The sequence below is a fragment of the Lissotriton helveticus genome, chromosome 5_1 (genome assembly GCF_964261635.1).
Source record: "Lissotriton helveticus chromosome 5_1, aLisHel1.1, whole genome shotgun sequence".
Taxonomy (NCBI): Eukaryota; Metazoa; Chordata; class Amphibia; order Caudata; family Salamandridae; genus Lissotriton; species Lissotriton helveticus.
Genome location: NC_136065.1, coordinates 241260291 through 241279124, shown reverse-complemented (window position 1 = coordinate 241279124; position 18834 = coordinate 241260291).

Genomic DNA, 18834 nt, shown 5'->3' with positions numbered 1-18834 from the left:
ATTCCTGACTCCATTGTATACGAGAATGCCCATTATTTACGGGCTGCCAAAAGTTCACAAAAATAGGGATGTTCCCCCTATGCGCCCCATTGTTTCCACAATTGGGGCTGCTAGCGAACCTTTATCAAAATATATTGATAAATTTCTGAAGCCCTTGGTCAGTGAACTTCGGTCATTTGTGAGGGACACAGGCCACTTTATTTCGAAAGTGGAAAATCTTCCTTTCAATTCTAGAACTGAGCTGTTGGTACCCCAGGAGGGAGCTTTGGCCGTTGTGGAAGAGATTGTTACGGGTATGGCTAATCTTCCCAATGCAGCCACTATAATACGTTTTCTCAGAATTGTTCTTAGAGAAAATTATTTTGAGTTCAATGGACAGTACTTTCACCAAGTCAAGGGAGTCAGCATGGGGGCCTCCTGTGCCCCCAGTGTGGCTTGCTTGTATATGGGCCATTTCGAAGTAATAATATCTACAACGAGATGGCACTATTCTTTGAGAACATTCGAGCCTGGTCGCGCTTCATCAATGACATTTTTTTCATCTGGAGTGGCGACCAGGCTTCGCTGGATGAGTTTGTGAGATGGATCAATGCTGCCGATCCAAATCTGCATTTTACAGCTAATGTCAGCTGTGCCCAAGTCGAGTTCCTTGATGTATGGGTGAGACATGCGGAGGGATCTCTCTATGTCTCCCTTTACACTAAACCTACGGCGAAAAACACACTTTTGGAGTATGGAAGTTTCCATCCGCGCAGTCAGCGCGACTCCATACCCTTCAGTCAATTTCTCAGACTAAGGAGGAATTGCTCTCATCTAAGTGATTTTCTCCTTCAGTCTGATATCCTAAAAGAGAAGTTGTCTCAGAGGGGATATCCTCGCCGTTTGATCAAAGAATCTTTCAAGAGAGCAAGATACTTTAACAGGGACAGCATGTTTCTGGAGCGAGACCGTACTGAGAATGATTGCATTGTATGCATCATGAAACATTCGGCAATGAACAACAAGATCAGACAAGTCGTCAACTTGCTTTGGCATATTCTTAATGCTAATGACGCTGAATAACAGATTCCGAAACCCATTTTTGCTTTTCGACGCAATAAAAATCTGCGTAACTATCTGGTGAGAGGAATTGTGAAGACCATGAGGGAGTCTAAACAAATTGGAGTTCTGGGTCTTCCCCCAGTGACTGGGAACCACCGCTGCCATGCATGCCCGCAAGCGCTGACGGGCAGCACGCTTCAGATAGGTAATCGGACCATTAAACTTAATGGTATGAGCAACTGTCGGAGTTCTAATGTGATTTATGTGATCATTTGCCCTTGTGGGCTCCCCTATGTGGGTGAGACGGGACGTGAGTGCAGAACCAGGATTGGTGAGCACACATCCTGTATTCGAAATTGTAAAATTGGGGCCCCACTTGTAGCCCATTGGGGCATTGCCAATCATAGTGACTGTGACCTTAGATGGTCTATACTTGAGAAAATTCGCGTCATTCCTGGCAAAGATCTGACTGCGATAAGGAGGAAAAGAGAAGTTTTTTGGACTTTCCTCCTTGACTCGGTGAGGATGGGTCTGAACGACTGTTGCCCCTGGGAAAATGCCATACTGTGAGGTACATTTGTTTTATCTCAGCGGTCTTTTTCTATATATCCTGAAATTAATGGCTCTGCTTTTTATAGCCATAATTCATCGTTTTGCATGTCTGAAACTTGAAGAGCCTGTTCGGCCTCCCTTAATTACCTAGCGCGTATTGGTGTGATTATCGGACTCTATCTTATTGAGGCAACAGTTTGCAATCACTGTGCTATTCTGCCCGGACAGAATGATGTTGTGGGCCCTTGACCGGATTGTTACACTGACCCATGCCGGGTCTTGCCGCTAACCCTGAAGAACTCGAGAGGGGCGGGCAGGTGCTTCAAATCAAAGATGAGGGGCGTGTCCCCACCCCGCCTTCTTTAACGGCGAGAAGACGCGAGCTGAGGTCGCCTGAAACCCGCGAGCTCCGGATCCGTAGAGAAGAGTTTGACCTTCATTCATTCATTTTTCGATTCTAGGTAAGAAGGGCTCCTTAACGACTGGCGAATATGGCCTTTTGAAGGCAGCATGCCTGTAGGGGAATTTTTTTCTCTCTGACTGTGCTCTGATATCATTGACCATCCGTTTTCTCATGTGAGCAGAGGTTGTTTAATGTTACGATCAATCTCTGCAATATATTGGAATTTTCTCCTTTCGGATTGTGCCCTGATATCATTGACCATCCGTTTTCTCATGTGAGCAGAGGCTGTTTAATGTTACGATCAATCCCTGCAATATATTGGTGGAATACCTTATCGAGGTCCACGATATTCATTGTTCTTTCGTGTTCCTTTTATTTATCTTACAGAACACGTGTGAATTAAAGCCGTAAACGAAAATCCAGCTAGTATTACACATTTGACGGTCTGAAAGAGAGAAGCATGCCATTTTGTTAATCATATGGTATGTATTATCCGTCTGACTCAGCCGTTATAAACAGCAGCCTGTTGATCTATTCTGACGGGATTGCTGGGGTAGTCTTTCTCGTTTGTTGTCTGAAAGAAAAGGAAGAATTAGGGAACTTTTTACCCGTTTGAGTCTAGCATATTGCTATTTTACAACCTCTTAAACGACTTCTTAAACGACTTCTTTATCGGGTGAATGACGGACCTAGAGGCACCACTGACGAATGTGTATATTTGTGTTTAGGCAATCATACACGATGTTGCCTGTAAGTGGAAGCTGAACTCTTTGCGAGATCTTTGAAAAACATATTATTGAAGATACTTTCACAGCGGGTAAGTCGTGTGAGAAAGACTGTCTGCGAGTGACCTTTTGATGTATTTGTAAATCGTTTATTCCAACTGAACCCGGTGGAAACGTTCCCCTTTTTCGCTAAATTTCAACTAGGTTTCTATTGGATTAGCTCGTTTAACCCTGCCATCTATTCTGTGCCTGATATTGTTAACCGACAACACAGCGGAGATATTTTGACCTGGGAACCCCGGGTAGAGGTAATTTGATTACATTGAAAGATTGAGCGTAATGCTTCCTTTTTAATGTGAATGTTGGCTTTTTGACCACTCGGATATTCTTGAGCGATATGGCGCTAGTATGACTGATGATATAGGTAATGTATGAGATGTTTGTGTCTCCAGGAATTCCCATAAGTGTATTTATTGCACGTTTTCTACTTTTACTTTGTTATTATCTATTCTTTCAACATTGGAGCTCACCAATTAATGGGCATGTCTCAAAACAAATTGTGTTTTTATATATGAATTCCTACCATGTGGAACTATAGATGCATATTTAATTGAATGAAATGCAGGCAAATAGTACTTGAATCTGTGGGCTATATGAAAAGTATAAGGCTCCATATTAGATCCTACATATATGAAGTATAAATTGAACAAATATGTAACAATTTACTAGGTTGTTGATTCTAAAATAAAACATTTTTTTGTTGATGACAGATTGGCCCCGGGTTATTTTCCAAGTGTTGTGTCCCCCACTACCTCGGCGTGAGAGCCCTGATGAAGGTGCGCCCGTAGACCTAGGCCGTGCACCGAAACGCGCGTTGGCATTACGTGTTTCTTGGTTCCTGTCTTATCAACTTGGACTCTCTGGCAGTTTGCTATGAAGATCCCACAGGATCCTATCATTATTGTTGTCACTCTGGGGATTACGTTGAGGAATGTGTATATAGTGTCTGGTTTACTAGTGAGTGCTTGAGTGTGATTGAAAGAGAAGGATGTGTGTGTTTGCTGAGAGGTTATGTGGGGTGTTTTGTATTGTATTGTGTATTTATTGAAGTATGTTTTATGAATTAACCTATCATTGTATTAGGGTACAAAGTAATGTGGATGAAGTTTGCACAAACAAAACATGATAAAAAGAAAATAAAGATTTTATATCTCTATATTTGATATTTTTGTGTACCGTGTGACCATTCTGCCGCCCTTTTGGTGAGTTCCTTGTTGTGTGTTAAAAATATTGGACTCTTTATGAGCCATTGATTGATTCGCTAGGGTGGACTTTCTCCCTTGCAGTAGAGTAGGAATGAGTGCTATATGATAAGTAAAGCACTCTTAATTAGATGTACTGTATAGATTTGTTATCTTTCATGTGAACATTTGGTGTTTTAAAGTGTTCTGATAACTTTGGATCTAGCTATTGCTATATAATAATCTCAAGTAAATAAGTGAAGCTTGCTGTGCTACTGTCTGTGTGTTACCTATTCTGTGTGAGGGAAGCACACACTGCTGCTGCCTCCAACACAAGGCTGTGGCCGTAACGCCACATGCTCTCCCATAGGTAGTACTATCATTCAATTTAGGCAGATGACTGCACATTTTGGAAGCTAAAAAGGGTACTATTTTACGTAATTACCTCTTAAAGTACCCCCCCCAAACAAAATACAAGTTAAATGAGTAATTATTTTAACATGGGTTTGTCTCTGAATCTCCCTCTTATTTGTTTCCAAATGTTGACAAATATGCTGTGGATGAAATAGAAGTGGAGGTTGTCAGACTCCATTCGGGAAGGTGGGAGGGGGCTTGAGGGCTATGGGGTAAACTAGGGCTACTAGGCATTACCTTTGGGAGTTGCTTAAAATACAAATTAGAGGGAGCAGTAATTAGCACATAATACTATTTCTGCCTTTCTCAATCTCTGGGTTTTCTACTATTGTAGCTTTAGCAGTGCCTGTTACAAGCTGCAATGTCACAGTGGTGACTGGTCATGAAAATAAGTAGCATTAACACAGGTGCCAAGTTAACCCCCTTCCACTATCTGTATATTCAATAGAATTTAGATTCATCCTTTAAGTGGTTTCTGATGACTATTTCTGCATATTTGAGAGTTGCGAGTTTGGGCTTGTTTTTGGCCTGAAACTGGTCTGATTGGAGTTATTTTGGGCTTATATTTGAGTGGCTTTGGGCTTGGGACAAAAATCTGTAACCCTGGGCAAAGCACTACGCTACACTCGCGTAGTTTGCGAAGTTTGCGCTACTTCGCACACTGCACGTAGCAAACACGCGTAGCATAGCGTAGTGCAGAAGCCTTTTCTATTTCAGCAAGCAAAATGACACCCGGCGATACTTTTTCCTCGTTCGCGATCAGCAACATCAAGTTGCCGATCGATAGCGTGGAAAATAAACCTCCCGGCGAGATTCTCAAAGCGGGAAGGCCAGGTTTCTCACTGCGAGTGGTCGCGTATGCTTGTGACCGCTCGCGATGAGAAACTACCAGTCCGCGTTGAGAAAACTGCTGCTCGAGTAAAAATCTACTCAAGCGGCAGAAAACTACAGCTCGCACTGTGCAAGATGCCTTTTTCAATGATTGCACAGTGCCGGATGCTTGTCCGCACTGTGCAATCATTGAAAACGGCATCTTGCACAGTGCGAACACGGTACTACGCAGTTCGCGTAGTGCTACGCGTCACTCACGTAGTGCGAAGTGCACTTCGCGTAGCTACGCGTAGCGCTACTTCGCGAACTACGCCCAGCCCTAAAAATCTGGCAACACTGCTTTCTTCACTTTATTGAGTAGGGGCCATGTTTACGCTCTTGGGTAATACATTCGGACGTTAGAGCTGTAGCTCATCGGTGCTGTGCTCCGCTAAGATCAGTGGAAGGTAGCCAAAGTTGGAGAGTGGCAGCCATTGGAGTATGGGCAGACCCTGTATGGGAGCAAGGGTTGGTGGGAAAAGTGGAAATGAGAATTTTTAATACGGATTTGTAATAAAATAAACAAGATGTTCCTGCAAATTCCGGGTACAGCAAAGAAGGGGAGAAGAGTTCATTTGGGTTGGTGTGTCTAGCGCGCTGCACATTTTGTAGTACGGTAGGATGAAGTGGCCACCTCCTGTCACTGCCACGCGTTTTGTGAATTACTTTTATAGTCCGATACGCCTTATTTTATCACAGGGTAGCTATTGTGGTTAAAAAACACACAGAGGGCACTCATTGGTCCTTACTAAACGAATGACGTGGTCCCAGGGCAACCAGCGGTAGGAATAGAGGAAATGACCCAGGTGCAAACGGACTTTGAAGCCAACTTCCTGTGCCCCCGAGCCGGTACTTCCGTAGTATGGAAGGGGCATCACACGCTTGTTCGGCTGCTTCTGAAATATTAATTTTCTGCAGTGTTGTACCGGCTCGCAATCATACTGGTGTTCCCGCATTTGAATGGAATCTGTGTTCTATCCAAACTATACAAAACTCAACAGTCCAAGGACGAATATTTTTTATTTTTTTTATTACATCTTTGTTCCTCTCTGGTACTGTAACTTCTAGGTAGTGTTATCGGTAGAGTATCCCCTATACTTGTACTGCCCACACCCCTGCTATAATCACCTCAGGAGTAAGCCTTGGTGGAAATGATGCGCACTGGCCAAAAAACTACGCAGAATTGAGCAAAATGCCAGTCTGGTATCGTGTGCTATTTTTAACTGCAAAATGCACATCCCCCCCGCCCCCACCCCCATTTTGGACGCGAGGATGCATTTCAAGCTAAAAGCCTCCAAAATTGCATGTGATGCGAACGACAGCTGCTCAAGTTCTGTTAGCTCGCATTATTCTCCTAGTCCGACAATACAGTTTTACTTGAATACAAATTAAATTGCATGACATGATGTAATGTCATAATCTCAAGCATATCCGTTACAAGCATAATGCTGGAAATTGCGTAAAATTACACCAGCGTACATACACAGAATCAAATTTCATATTTCACTATACTAATTCACCAGTAATCCGGCATGGGTTCCGGAGTAATGTGCTACTCGCTGAAAATGCGTTTCGAGGCCTCGTCAGGTGTAGTAAGCGCTATATAAATGCAATTACAATACAATACAATTTCTACCGGGCCTAATGAGGAGACACTTGTAGCTCCAGTTCACATAGCCTGCTCTGTTTTTTCGTCATGGAGCATTACCTGCTGCCCTGACCCCGGATCAGGTAGAGCGCTGCTGCTGTAGCACTTTTTTGAAAATTTCTAGGGTACCTATAAGATAGTTATTTATTTATTTGGCGCAAACTTTACCCGAAGGTGTCAAGAGTGCATTAAAAAAAGGAAAAGTTATATTACATAAGGACTTCAGAGTACATGAGTTACATAAAATGTACAAACAGAAAAACTCTAAATTCACATAAGAATTGTAGTAATTAGAAAAGTGTACTACAGATGCTAATGGTTAGAGTTGCATATAAACAAGTTGTAAATTTACTCAAGTAAAAGATACGAACAGATAAAATCTAAACTCACATAAGAATGGTAGTAAGTACAAAATTCTACTACAGACACTAGTGGTTAGAGTTACATATATACAAGATGCAAAATCACTTATGATTACATTTTAAGAAGCGTTTAGGGTTGGACAATTATATATTACATATTTACTGAGCATGAACTTCTTGCAGGCCTTCAGGTGCTGTTGCACTCACGGGTGGTGGTCTTCGGCCTGGAAGGAACCCCAAGGTGGTGATGGCCATTGGGGGGTTGGTGGGCGGAGGTTATAGTTACTGCTATCAGCTTTTGATTTGATCTGGAGTCTAGGGTGGGAGGCTCCTTCTTAGACCTCTTTTGCGCCAGTTTAAGGTCCTTAGAGCTCCCCCTTGCATCGTATCCTTTGATCAGCCATGTTGGTGGAGTAAGAACTGCCTTGTGAGGTTTGTTTTCAAGGAGCAAATTAGGGCGATTAGTGAGGCTGACTGGGTTTATAATTTGGCAGTAGCAGTGCGTGGATTCTGGTGAGGGGGAAGAGACCCTATTAGTTCAAGGTCACAGATTGACCCACTGATATCCCACCAGTTAGTTCCCCACTGATGTGCCTCATAGCTGGTTGTAAGTTTGAGTAATGCCTGCAATATTACTTGATGGAAGACGAGTACAACTAATCTGGGATAATTTCATAAAAAGCAGTGTTTCATTTGTGGCCATCATAGGGTCAGGCGCAGTATCAAGGGACCCCAATGTATAGAACTTGAGGTGGGCAGGATAGCATGGGTAAGTGCACCTACCATACATCTGGCGGCGTGCAGTAGGTAGGAAGGAGAATACTTGCTCTTAAGTTTGGGCACAGCTTGATAGGTCTGTGCAAAGCGGAAGATCCTTTAGTTAATGTGGTGTCCCCATGTGAGCCATTTTGAGGTCAGGCTAGCTCCGGCTGAAGATTATGAGGGGCGAGAGATTACTTCAGAAGCACTGCTCAAAAAACAATTACCCTTGCCGTGAATCGTGCTGAACAACTTGTCGGGGTCAGCATGTCAGCTGAGCCAGCATTTTTTTTTTTTTCTGAGCCAGCATTGTCCCAGCAGGGTCAATGAGGTCTCTCTGGCGTAGGCTGGGCTGATTTTGATGTCTTGGGTGGCGGAGCTCACAGCGTAGGCGGCTATCTTGCCTACAGGGCAAACATATGCAGTTTATGGCAGAATTATATGATGAATGCCTCACACTGCTAACATATCTCGCCATGATGCAGTTTAATCCATAAATTGAGGCATAGTATCTTTGGTGAATATGGAAACTTGAACATTAGTTAATGATAGGGTAACTGCAATGAGATTCGAAAGGGTCAATGTCTAGTCATAGCTTTGTAATATAAGCCTATGACTTAACTCTCATAAAGGAGCCAGCAGGTGGGACTCATTAAAGTGGCACCACGCTGCCAGCAGCAAACCAGCTGATGAACAGATTGTGTCACAGTAGCCACATAACAGGTCTTCAAAAGAAAGAGGTTGTTGAGTGGTCTAATAAAACACATAACAAGCAGTCAAAATCCTGATTAGATACTGGCCAAATATGAACTAAGTGCAAGCAAAATTTCAGTATTAGGGGGTCGCCCAAGACCCTTTCTTGAAGTCTCCTCGGGCCTGTAGATGCAGTGCTCGTGTCTTCTACAAATGCGATTCTGTCTCCTGCTGTTGCCATAGTGATTTGGTTGCATAGGCAGCGACTACTATGCACAACAAAAGCATTAGTTGTGAATTCTATATTGGTATTGCTTTTATGCTGACTTCTGCAAAACTGTCATGTAGTCTATTTTGTATCATTTGATTGTCATTTCTGCGTGGCTATTTCTTGTTCATGAAGCAGGGATTTTTCTATAACTATCCTTCCATATATATAACTTGGTACATATTTTTTTTTCATGCTGAACGTTATTTACCAATCAATATAAACAGATAGGTAAAGGAGTTGCACATCAAATCTTCCTTTTAATTGTGAATAAAATACCATGTTTTTACAATTCATACTTCCTGTTATGAATAATGATGAGGCCTATCAGTATGTGCAAATCTAAAACATCTACTGACGTATGAGTTACTACCAATGCGAATTTGGGACCAAACATTTCTGGTTCTGATCAGAAACACCACCACCTGTACCATCAAGCTATATTTTCAGTTTAGGTCTGGTTGGATTAATCATTGTAGTAAAACACTTCTATGCATCGTTTTGGGGCCTCGGGACGATTTATATAGCTGAAATGGTCTGATTTAGTCTATTTCCCAAGGGGAAATACACCAAAGAGCATAGTGCCATGCATTTAACCTAGCATGCAATTCTGTATCAAAAATTAATTTTAAAATATGTTCTTTTAAGTTTTCATCCTCTGTTTTCTTAGCGCTCTTAAAAATGTATCAGTCCATTGTGGTAAACAACCATTACCACAAATCTTTTATCCCGCATACCATCACTCCGCATACCTTGACAACGCATCTACCACGACTCTGCAATGCCATTAGAACGCATGGTATTACATTTTATATGCTTTTACCACGCATGCTTTTACAACGAAATTCGTTGTAAATGCATGAATGGTAAAAGCATATGCAAAATATAATATAAGTATATTCAAAATCATCAGAAATGGATTCACATCCATAAAAAATAAATACGAATCTTGATGCTGCTTAGAGTATTGTACTCCCTTATCATTATTGTACTCTGTTGCTATTAATGTACTCTTACTATAATTTCTCCCTTGGTGGATGGCCCCTGCAGTTATAGATACGCTACACAGATTGCCCTTGGGAAGTGACAGGATGGCCACCGCCTTGACCCCAGGAGAGAAAAGAGGAGAGAAGGCAGGATCCGGCAAGGAGGCTGAACTGTGAATTGAGGTGGAAAGAGAACAGCGCCATCTGCACCACCTCTTTCAAAGGTATCTTGAGAGTCTCCCATATTGACGGTAAGGTAAGGACACAAGCATGTACACGATTAGTGCCCTGAATGGCTTGTAGATAACTGCACAGACACAAGGCAAGAATTGATCAGGGACACACTGAGAAAGACACAATGTTGTGTTAACCAGCAACTATGAACAAAAATGAGACTTCTGGGTACAATTTACAGTTTGAAAACCGTGGTGGTAGTGACATGCAAGTAACATGTTGAAATTAAGAGCAAAATAAAAAGGAGAACCTTTAGGTTCCATTAGATACTGATGGGCACTTGGTAATGTACAACAGAAAGAGGGACAGTGGAATTGGGTCTCCTCTGTTTTTAAGTGACAGAAAGTAGCTACCAGTCCCTGGCTATCCCATAAGGACTGATACAGACACTGAATTGCACTGCTGGTGCTGTGGTGACACACCTTTGTTACGGCGGGATTTCTGATCTATTTCTATAGGTCTAGATCCCAACTCAGGTCAACTGAACCGTTGATACCTGTCATAGAGTAAAAGGCAATCCACTACTAGGTCAATCAGTTAAGGACTTACACCACTCTAAAGAACCACTTACTACGAATACGTTTTAAAAGTTTATTATAAAGCCAAAGTTAACTGGAGATACAAACATCTCAAAATAAGGTTCAAAAGATATACTGGTATCAATACAAACATACATTTTCTAAATGCTCTTAGTCGGCAGAAGAATATCACCAAAACCAATTCGAAAATCATCAGAGTTGCCAGAATAGACACAAGCTGTAGCTTGTGGGTCATTTACAGAAAGGAAGAACATTCAGATTAGACTGTCCCTACACTAGACTAAGTGACATCCCTACTTAGTAGAATCTTAACCTAAAAAGGTGTCAGCCGTGGTGACTTCCAAAGAAGATCACTCACTTCCCTTAGTGTTCGTTGTAAATCGGTGTCTCGCAGTTAACCTATCTGCCTACCCATCCGCTCTCTTAGGTTCCTCAGACCATCTGCCCTAACTCCACCCAGGGGTGCTGTCCCTAATACAAAAATCACATTTACAATAGAACCGCCCTTTAGAGACGCCCCTCACGTGGTGTCAGTTCTGGCATTTTCCATGCTGATACTCCTCTGGGCCCATCGTTAGCGTTGACCTTGGTTCTCAGACTCTTCTCCGGCAGGACGGTACCCCCCAGGAAATTCCTGAAGCCTCCTCCAGGCCTGTGCCTGGCGCCCTGAACAAAACCCTATTCATCACTCTCTTGATTGGAACCTCCTCGCACCTGCAAACAGACACTTGTACAGTGGGCCCCAAATTCCGGCCTCCACCATATCTTCTAAGTCGTAAACCATCGAGCAGGCTCCGCAATTTATGCTTAACATGACATTCCTCTAACTAACACATGCAGATCAAAAGAAATGAACTTATCTATTCAGGCCTATTAGAATTACACGAAACGGGCCTGTGCACTCTGTAAACCTTTAATTTCTTAGTCTAAACAGTATTCTAACATATTACAATCAATCGTTATATGAAACACTTCTATAAAACATATTTTTCAGTTCTATGATCAATAATACTTTGAATTATAACAACATTAAAATCCATATCAGGTGAAAGTGTAACAACACCTTCCATTCTCTGTGAACTGCCATGTGGCCTACACATTTCTACGTTTAGCAGCGTTACATTCTCCTCTACAACAGCCACATAACATGGTATTTCAACATCATTATAACACCTCTACACACTTCTACATTAGCTTTTCACACTGATATATGCATTCTATTTTATTAAACACTTTTATGTATTTTCACTCTATAAATTCGACACTTAAGTAATCTTTACTAAACTAATGCAACGTGCTTGTAAATATGGTGCACTTCTAATTTTTTTTCTCGATTTGCGCTCTCTCAGTTCCCCTTTGATGACTTTTAGTAGTCATCACCATCACAACACCATCCCTGAGGTATGACTAAATCAAACTGAACTCGTTGCAGTACTCTCTCGTTTCATCATCTCTTAGAGCCCTCAGACTCCTGTACTGATTATCCTGCATCGCAGCTAATCTCCTTTCCTGCTCTCTCATGGATCTCTGCAACCTATTTGATCTATACCATTGGTACAGCCGCACCAATCCCCACAAAGTGATTATACAAACCACTATTATGATGATAGGTTTCAGTATGTACCAAATGAAACCCTTTCCTAGGTTGGCAAACCAACTTCCAACTTTACCCATTCCATGACCTACTTTTTCCCACACATTTACCTGTGTCAAATCCTCAATCTCATGATGAATTTCAGTGATGTTCCGTATATACTTTTCTAGAGGTTTTGAATTGTCTGGAATGTAAGTACAACATTCCTGAACCTTCAAAGCCTTACAGACTCCTCCCTCTTTGGCTAACAGAACGTCTAGAGCAAGTCGGTTCTGAAGAACCATTGCCCTTATCGATTGCATCTCTCCCTCCACCAGCATTAATGATCTAGCAGTACTGGCGGACAACCTATCTACAACTGTTGCCAATCTTCTAATCTTGACATCATTCAGTACTATCCCTAAAAGAGGAAACATAGCACCAAATACGTCTCCAACTACCTCCTCATCGCTTACATCCCTTCTTCCTCTAGCTTGAGTTCCTCCCTCTATAATTTCTAGATCCTTAGCATGGTATATTTTGGGGAAGACAATTGCTAAGTAACACGATCCATACCAATTATCCGGTAGTTTCACGTATGCATTTCTTCCACAAACAAAATATACATTCGGGATCACCTGCATTCCCTTCAAGAAATCTTTTGTATAATACTCTAATTGGAAAGCATGTTCACAATTTACTTCTCCCACAAACACATTCTCATCATAGGTTTTACCCCTATATATACACAGTTTCCCTTTCTTCTCTCGATCTAAAGCTATTGGACCATTACTACCCTTTCTTTGGTGTGACCTTTCTTCCTCTGTCCAATCTGTTTTCCATTGGCCTGAAGCTTTTAAGATCTTCTGTCTCCTGTACCGATCATCCACCTGCCCTATAAACCTTTTCTCAATTTCTGACACTTTACAAGTCAAATTATTTCTTCGGGCATGTGACGTATCCAACGTTTTCCAAGGAATGAAAAATTTCTTTAGTCTATCTTCACTCTTATAATAATCCCACTTATTCATATGCTTGTAGTTTGGAACTTCTGGTAAAACAGCATCAAAATTTGAAAAATAATATTCAAAACCATCACGTTCATAAAATATACTAAGCAACAAACTACATGTGATTCCATAAGTCAATGGAAGATGATGATATCTAATACCTTCATCTACAGAGGCTGGCAATTGCATGCAGACATAGCAATCTTTCGCCTCCATAGCATCAATATATTCATAAAGCAATTTAGCATATGCATTTGATTTGAAATTTCCCTGTGATTCATCCACATGCAACCTACGAGTCTCTGCTGCTAGTAAAGCTTTATCTTTCTCTGTATTGTCCCCCCTTCGACCAGCAGTATTAGGTTTCTGTATCGATACAATTTTTGCTTCCTTTGTTGCCTTTTCTTCATTTTCATGTCCCACTACATATGATATAGTAACTACTAAAACTATAAGAAAAATTACTCCCACTAAAAGTGTGCCTACTATGCATTGTGTCCTGCGGTTTGGGTTGCCAGCCTCCATGATCTCAAGATAGTGTAGTTCTGGTTTTCTTTCACAACACAAAGTCTCTTTTCTTTGCTTATTCAGTCTTTCCGAACCACATCTGGAAGCTGATAATCCCTTCAGCAAGATCAGTCTTTGAGTTCTAAAGCAAAAGACAACCCTAGCCCTTCTCCGTCCAATAAATGGAAAGCCCCTAAACTTCTTCTTCTTCCACTTGGCGCTAGGTCATCTTTCAATCTGTTTATTTACAAAGTCTTTAACAATCTGGAATCAGACGTGTTCCTGCGGCTCTAATCACGTATTCTAATATTTCCAAACGAAGAGTGATCTCCTCATGCGTTGGCCTCGTTGAACAAAAAGTCGGAAATTCTATTCTGTTTAAAACCATGTCTCTTATCCCGCTCAGATAAGGAGGATTGGGGATAGTGAGTGTCAGCAACCCTTCGACCTCCACTCCGGGTATCACCAACACTATTTCCACTGTTATGATTGGGTCAGTACTGGTCAATGTCACTTCCCTCACTCTCCCAGATCTCCGTGCACTGGACATCTGCAGCTAGGTAGGTCCACTCAGGAGTAGCGTATCTTCTGCAGGGCACTCGCACCCTCCTCGATCTTCTCGGACCTTCCTGTTCCTGTCTTTGTGCACCTTCGTCCGGATCCGAGTCTTCAGATATAGGAGCAAGAGTTCTCTCTGGAGTTGGCTTCAAGCTTGGCCTCTTCTTTCTTTCAGGCCAACTAGCTTCTCCACGCCTTGTTCTCCTATTTCTTGTCCTCACACTCGGTTCTTGATCACTCTTGTCTTGATCTGTCTCTGAGCCGTATTCACAACAACTTTCTCCTTCGGTGGCAACTTCAGTTTCACTGTCGTCCAGTCTTTCCTCTTCTGGATCTGTAGCACTCCCAACTTCTTCCGACACCCCCACAGCTTGACTGATCCCCTCTAGTGGTTCGCCGTCCACAGTTGGATTTTCATCTGTGAGAGGAGCTGTTTCTTCTAAGGGTGCTGGAACTCTTCGAGTATGGGAAGCGTGGATCCAGTTTGGCAGCCCTCCACACTTTACAGCAGTATTCGTTGTCAAGATTATTTGGTAGGGCCCCTTCCAACGCACATCTAGGCAGTTCTTCCGGACGTGCTTTTTAATAAGCACCCAGTCTCCAGGGCACAAGTCGTGACACAGGTCTCTTGAAGATGGAACTTCAGCAGCCTGCACCTGAAGAGACACAGAATGAATGACATCAGAAAGTCCCTTGCAATAATCCAAGATCAGGTCATCTGTAATATTCAACAAAGCTGCAGTTGGAACAGACGGAAGTCTCATTGCCCTCCCCATTGAAACCTCATGTGGAGAGAGACCTGTCCTCCTGTCTGGTGTGCTACGCATACTCATGAGTACCAAGGGCAGAGCATCAGGCCAGCTTAAGGACGTCGATGAACATACTTTGGCTATTCGGAACTTTAGAGTTCCGTTTTTCTGCTCCACGATACCTGAAGCCTCTGGTCGATAGCTACAGTGCAACTTCTGATCAATGTTCAATGCAGAGCAAAGCATCTTCACAACTTCACTGTTCAAATGAGTTCCTCTGTCTGATTCCAAACAGGTCGGCACCCCAAAGCGCGGGATCAACTCTCTAAGCAACAACTTTGCTACTGTGAGTGTATCGCACCTGCGTGTAGGGTATGCTTCGACCCATCTGGAAAATATACATACAACCACCAGAAGATACCTGAGGCGGTTGCTTTTTGGCATCTCAATAAAGTCTAATTGCATTCTGTTGAAAGGCCCCCCAGACCTCCCAATGTGACTCATTGTAACTGGTGTTCATTTCCCTACGTTCAATTGCTGGCAGGTGACACATCTCCGACACACTGCTTCTGCTGCAATCCTAAACCTAGGATTATACCAAGTCTGCCTAAATAACCTCAGCATGGCATCTCTTCCTAAGTGTACTGGACCATGTATCTGTCGTGCCATTGGACTCACTAGTTCATCAGGTAATACTGCCCTTCCATCTGCTGAAACCCACAAATCCATTTCACTTTTCACACAACCTGCTGTTTCCCATGCCTTTTTCTCAGAATCTGGTGCTTTCTCTTGCAGGTCTTTTAAATCATCCCAAGTATCAACTGTTTCTAGCATCATGTTTAACTCTGTCTTTTCCTGAGTCCCACCTACTTCCACTTCCGTGAAAGAATATCCTTGCTCCGCACAGTAGCGGGCAACTTCGTCTGCATATCGATTTCCTTGCGACACAAAATCTGTATTTTTGGTGTGGGCTACACATTTAACGATCGCAATTGCTGCTGGACCTTGTAATGCTTCTAACAACAGTCGCACAAATTCCCAATTTCGAATAGGCGAACCAGAGGAGGTCATGTAACCTCTCTGAGACCACAATTGCCCATAATCATGAACTACACCGAAACCATATTGGCTATCGGTATAAATGGTGACTCTAATATTCCTACCTGCTAAACAGGCACGTGTCAATGCAATGATTTCGGCTACCTGAGCAGAGTGTACTCCTTCCAGGCAAGTGGCTTCCACAACTCCAGTAATGGTGCAAACAGCATAAGCTGCTCTCAACCGACCAGTATCGTCTCTTAAACATGAGCCATCAACAAAGAAAATTTCATCAGGGTCAGTCAACGGCTCATCCACAATATCTGGTCTTGGCTTGGTGCATAGTTCAGTCACATCAAGGCAATCGTGATCTTCACATTCTTCGCCTTCTATATCATTAGGAAGTGGCATCAATGTAGCAGGATTCAAAACAGAGCACCTCTTAATGGTCACGTTCTCCGCAGCAAGAATAACTTGCTCGTAGCGCGTGAGCCTGTTATTGGTTAAGTGCTGTGTCTTGGTCCTGGTCATTAACAGTTCTACAGAATGAGGTACATACACCACTAATTGGTGTCCCATAACGATATTTTCACACCGTTCAATGCTGACACCTGTTGCAGCAACGGATTTGAGACATCCGGGCAACGCTGCGGCTACCGGATCTAAAGTAGCCGAAAAGTATGCAACTGGTCTACGGGCATTTCCATGAGTTTGTACTAAAACTGACAAAGCACAACCTTCTCTTTCGCAGCAGTAAGGTGAAAATGGTTTTTCGTAATCAGGCATCCCCAAAGCTGGAGCACGGCACAAGTCCTCTCTCAGCTGTAGGAACGACATCAAACAATCCTTGTCCCATGGTACCGGATCACTCACCTCCTTGTGCGTCAGTTTTTGTAAGGGTTTTGCTTTCAGGGAAAAGTTAGCTATCCACTGTCGGCAATAACCAACCATTCCTAGGAACATCCTGACTTCTCTCTGTGTCGTAGGCGCGTTCATCTTCATTATCGCCTCTATCCTATCTGGTGACACCTTGCGCTTTCCTTTCTCTATCCGGTGACCCAAGTACTGTACTTCTGTCAGACAGTACTGCAATTTGCTCGGAGATACCTTATGCCCATTTTCAGCTAAATGGTTCAGCAAGGCGATGGTATCTATCTTACAAGCTTCTTCCGTTCCTGACGCAACAAGTAGGTCGTCTATGTACTGGACCAGAACCGAGTTCTGTGGCAGTACTAGACTTTCAAGATTTTTCTTCAATAGCTGGTTGAAAATTGATGGGCTTTCTTTATACCCTTGTGGGATACGACACCATGTTAGGACACGATTTTCCAGCTTAAAAGTGAAAAGATACTGGCTCTCCTCATCCAATGGGATTGAAAAGAAAGCCTGACAAAGATCTATCACTGTGAACCACTCAGCTTGAAATGGTATCTGAAACAATATCACTGATGGATTCGGTACCACTGGACAACATGAAACAACTATGTTATTAATCTTTCGAAGATCTTGCACTATTCTAAATTTCCCACTAGGTTTCTGCAAACCCATAATCGGGGAGTTGCATGGACTACCCACGATTTCCTTCAGTATTGCCTGTTGAATCATAGAGTCGATTACAGGTTTTATTCCTGCAATCGTCTCCGGGGTCAATTTGTATTGAGGCGTTCTTGGAAATTCAACATTTGGTTTTACCATGACCTTCACTGGTTCTACTCCTTTGATCAATCCTATCTCTTCTCCAGTAAAATCCCATACCTCTGATGACACTGTATCTCGCAAATCCCGAGGAAGGTCCCCAACAGTCAGGGTAGGATACAGTTCTACGCATACTCTCGAATTTGCAACTTTAAAGGTAGCATCCTCGTCTGTAGTCTGTACCTCTACTCCCTGAGGTGTGCAGTATATTGTGCAGTTCAGTTTGCACAATAAGTCCCTTCCTAACAGACACACAGGACTAGAATCACATACTACAAACTGATGTTCATAGTTGTGGTTTCCTATTCTCACTAGCACTGGTTCCGTCAAAGGGTTGGTCATTCTCCTATTTGCGACTCCTACCACTTGAATTGTTTCCCCCGACATTGGTAGATCTGGAACCACTGCCGATCTCAAAGTTGATCGAGTAGCTCCGGTATCTACTAAGAATGTTGTAGGACACCCTGCCACTTCAGCCTCAACAAACGGTCCTCTTTGATCCACCTCTAGAACTGCCCCGAGGGTACAGTCCTCCTCTCTACTTACACGTCGTCCCGTCAATGGATCAACGTAGTAACACTCTTCTTCGTCTATAAAAAGAGGCATTTGTCTATAGATCTTTCCCCCGGTCGTAATCTTTGGTGGCTGCGGGAACTGAGCTCGTGGAGCCGAAGTCCCCCCTTTGGCCACCTTACTCTTTGGCACTGTCACCCCTTGAACTGGAACTTCTAGTACTTCCTCCTCCTCTACTTCTAGCTCTCCGTTTTCAGTGTTATAGGGACACTCGCGTTTCCAATGTCCCACCTGGTGACACTGGTGACACTTTGTCGTTTTTTTCAATGTAGCAAAGTCTATTCTAGGTCTCGAGTTTTCCTCGCTGTCCTTATTCTGACTATTTGGTTTCCGTCTCATCGTCCCTGTTCCCTGTTGCTGCTGTCCACCCTTTCCAGCTGACTGCATCTGCACCAT